The following is a 4,613-nucleotide window of genomic DNA, read 5'->3' on the forward strand; positions in this document are numbered from 1 at the left end:
AAAATCTCAATCAATCTTTCTGGCTGAAATATATACAATAACATTTAACCTGGTATGCTAGTCTGATTAGAGGAGTATTAATTAAACACATCTGAAGAGGTGGCTTTTAAATAATTAAATAATTTAAAATTTATTTAGAAAACATATAAACCATTAAAGTATATATTTATCAAATATTTTTCTTAGCCATACTTATAATCATTGGGTGATAATGTTGTAAAGCTTTTTTTTTGAATTGTAAATTGTTCAGAGACATTTCTTTCAAACATGGTTATTTATCTGGAGACCTCAGTTTTTGGAACAAAATTCTATATGTGTTAGAGAAACACAGTTCTCCAGCAAGAGGCATTTACTGTTCATCAAACATACTCACTCAGCAGCAGAGGGAGAGTTCAAGTTACCTGAATTCCTCATGGATGGATCCTGTGTCAGTAGAAAATGCCCTTGGGCTGGACCAGCAACATTAATTCTCCAGATAATCAGAGTCAAAGAAGGACAGCCGGCAAATGGCGCTATATTCCTTTCCATTCAAGGAACAAATAAATTACTAAACAAGTCTATGATAAAGACAGTTCAGGGTGGAGTTCTAGTAAAGATAAGGATACATGTAGTGTTTTGAATCTTATAATGATTCAAGAGGAAAGTCTAGTTTCTTCAGTGATGGTGGAAGTGACTAAAGGGAAATTTTGATGATAATGAAGAGAGTGACTATAACAACACTGGCTGCCATGGTGACAGATGTGGCTTTGGAAAATTTGAACATGGTAGAAACTGTCATTGGTGTGACAAATAGATAAAAATGTTTGGTCAAAACCATTTCCAAGTGACTTCTTGGAACAGGAACATTTTTCTGAAGATAACACTGAGATTAACTTTGAGAAATATGACATTTCAATTGAGGCAAAAGGCAATAGCTGTCTCCCACACATTGAAAGTTTTATTGATGTTAAGATGGGAGAAACTATTATAGGAAACATCAAGCTTACTTGTTATACTCACTTGGCTCCACTGCAAACTTGTGCTATTCTTTTTATGAAAGAGAAAAGACACTTGATGTTTTATACCCAAACAACATCTGTAAAAATTGCAGCATTTCTCTTGCCGATCTTGAGTCAGATTTATTCAGATGGTCAAGGAGAGACTTTGAGGGCCATGAAGAAAAGCAGAAGGTAAGGGCAATATCCAATATCCAATCTCTTTGCTATTAGCATAACAAGAGAGATTTGGCAGTACCAATCTATAAGGAAGCCAGAAAATTTTCATACTGTCCTGGTGATAGTCGTTACATCATTTATGGTGATGTTGATATTGGTTAGCAGATTCAATACTTAGAATGTGGATGGCACATGTTAGTTGCTACTCCTGGAGGCCTGGTAGACATGATGGAAAGACAAAATATTAGAGCTCCACAAATACTTGGTGTTGGATAAAGTGGATCTTATATTGATATGGGATTTGAACCTCAGATATATAGGATACTTGAACAAGATAGTATGTCACCAAAGAGAGTTTACCATAACATGTTTAGTGCTCCTCTCCCTAAGGAAATACAGATACTTGCTCATGATTTCTTGGATGAATACATCTTTTTGGCTGCAGGAATATTGGCTCTACCTCTGAGAACCTCACATCAAAAGAGTAAGACAAACAATTATTTCTGCTTAACCTTTTAAATGCAAAAGGAAAGAATTCATTGACCTTAGTGTTTGTGGAGACCAAGAAGGTGCAGATAGTCTGGAGAACTTTTTACACCATGAAGGATATGCTTGTACTAGTATCCATGGAGAATGATCTTGGAGAGATGATTAAGAAGTCTTCACCAGTTCCTCTCAGGAAAAAGCCCAATCCTAGTGGCTACAGCAGGAGCATCAAGAGGATTTCACATTTCAAATGGGAAACAAGTTGTCAATTTTGACTTGCCAAATGGTATTGAAGAAAATGTACATTGCATTGATTGCACAGGATGTGTAGGAAACCTTGGCCTTGCCACCTTGTTCTTTAACAAGAGGAACATAAATATGACCAAGGGTTTGTTGGATCTTCTTGTGGAAGCTAAATAAGAAGTGCCATTTTAGTTGGTAAATAATACATATCAACACCATTACAAGGGTAGCTGTTGTGGACATTCTAAGTGTAGTAGATTCTGTGGAGGATTTGTGCCAGATGTTATCCACATAGTAGTGTTTTTAGCAATTCCAGCTTCAGTAGCAGGTGTACTGGCAGCAGCAGAGGTGATGGAAGCAGCTACAAAGAGTTTGGTGGATGTGGTTATGGAAGCTTTTATAACAGTGATGGATATAGAGGAAATTTTAACTACTGGGGGATTGACTAGTGGGTCTACTAGCCTACTTTGTAGTGCATCATCCTGCCAAACAAGGTGATATGGAAACCACATGTAATTTAGCCATATTATACGTTGTATAGTCTCAAGAATTTGTAACAAATTACCAACTGTGATACTCCATTGATTCTTTTTTTCTTAAAGGGAACTCAATGTCACAAAAAGAGATGAAAGGAAAAATCAATGGTCTTGTTCAGAAGATAGTTTGAAGACTTCCATTGCTGTAATTTGGATTAATTCCCCTCCACCTACCCCCAGACCAAACTGCATTTATAGTTTTGTGACTGCAAATCATTTGTTAATGTAATATGTTTTTAACTTTAGACAATTTTTATTTTGATGTCCTATTGGCTCAGTAATGCTCAAGATATCAATTGTTTTGACAAAATAAATTTACTGAACATTGGCAATTTTTTGTTGTTGTTGTAAATCTATACATTTTAAACCTAAGCACACATTTACACACAAAACTCTATTCATTACTTAAGTATTTAAAGAGTAGACTGACTTTATTATAGTAAATGTCTCTTTTAAGGATATTTGACTTCCCAACTATGTCATTATAGAGAATAGCAGATATATGTTTTCCAGATTAAAATATTGAGATAGTAATGCCATCCTTTCTCCCTAATATAAAAATGTGCTTTGCCTTATGATTGTAAGGAGATCTGATTCTAATGAAGAAAATGGTAGACATATGGGGCATACCGAAAATTACCAGAGAGACTCAGTGGGTCCTGATGAATGTATCTAGTACAGGAAAATTAAACAGTACCTGATTACAGTTTGCTAATACTAGGCTCATCTGTGTACACATTTAATTTATGGTTTTAATTTACTTTTAATGTAAAATATAACTTCCAAGGATTTAATATATCTCTTGTCCTTAATAAACCTGTCATGAATGTAAATTAGTCTTATATGATTTTTAGAAACAGTCTTGGAGTCTAAGAAAAATTCAACTAAATCACAGTTTTTAATGTTGACTATATGAATAAAATATGCCTGCAATAACACTTTAGCAGTTAGTGGTGACATTTGCCTTGAATGGAAAAGAGCAAATAATTTTTAAAAAAAGAACAAAAAAATGACACCCCTTAGAATTTTCTATATTAGCCTAGTTTAATAAGTTAGGACGTATGACTTGAAAAGACTGATCTTCTGGATATTCAATTTCAAGTGATTGGTGTTTACAGAAAAGAGTTCAAGGAGCAAAATCTAGAAGAATGAAAAGAAATGAGATTTATTGTGAGACTTAAGGGCAGAAGTTAAAAACTCTTAATCATGAGCTAAAAGTTCACCAATGTCTTTATTCTGATCACATATATCCTGTTAACCACATTTACATCTGTTGCTTTAAAAAATTCTCTCCTAAATAGCACTTCAAAAATATATCAGCTTTAATTTTTCATTTTAAGTATTTAAGAAAATATTCTACAAAGCAGAAGTTAAAAGAAAGAAAGATGAGAAAAAGAATAAGAAAGCCTCAAGCACTGTGATTAATATGCTTTACTGGTTTATCTTGCTTCCATATCATGAATCAGGTTAGAAATGTGACTTTTTACTCAGCTTTTATTTTTATTTATTGGTTTAGCACATCTGGAGTATACACCACATCACTTTTCTGTTGAAATTTGTCCTTTTCTATGTTCATATTAGAAAACAAAGCATAATTTCTGTTATGTCACTCTGTTTCTGTCACTCTGTTATAAAGCAGAAACTAACACACCATTGTAAAGCAATTATACCCCAATAAAGATGTTAAAAAAAAAAAAATTTCCATTTTAATTAAAGCTGGGGACTGAGAAATCTAAAGTTGAAAACTATTTTTATGCTCATTTCTTTTTTAGTTAGAATATAAAATGTGTCTAAAGAGCCTTAGCTTATGTTGAATCCTGGAAGAGAAAGGGATATTTCTGAAGGGCTCAGGAGGTTGTAAGTCAATTCCACTGCCTGACTGAGAGCAGAGGACCATCCAGAACCAACATTTCTCACAGGTTCAAGCTAAAATGGCCCAGTGCATTACAAGTTACAAACACTTTAGTAAGTTCAGCATTCTTTTTCCAAGAGACTAAATAAACAAACAAGTAAACAAATAAAGGCTGTAAACTATTCTTTTCAAATTTTCATTGTCATTTGATCCTCTAATCTCACTATAGTGAAAAATGAATTTTTTACTAAAATAAAATAATAATAAAAAGTTATAGTTTTGCAACAAACTCCCAAAGATAGAGTTTTGAAATGAGCTCCCTCCTGCAATTCCTACAGCAGG

At 33.7% G+C, this 4,613-nt stretch overlaps 1 pseudogene; it reads left to right on the top strand.

Annotated features, from left to right (window-relative positions):
• The first annotated feature begins 416 nt into the window (after window positions 1-416).
• Window positions 417-2,332, top strand: LOC103083587 (ATP-dependent RNA helicase DDX3X pseudogene; annotated as a pseudogene).
• Window positions 2,333-4,613: the final 2,281 nt, after the last annotated feature.

The sequence above is a fragment of the Lipotes vexillifer genome, unplaced genomic scaffold (genome assembly GCF_000442215.2).
Source record: "Lipotes vexillifer unplaced genomic scaffold, Lipotes_vexillifer_v1.1 scaffold1337, whole genome shotgun sequence".
Lineage (NCBI taxonomy): Eukaryota > Metazoa > Chordata > Mammalia > Artiodactyla > Lipotidae > Lipotes > Lipotes vexillifer.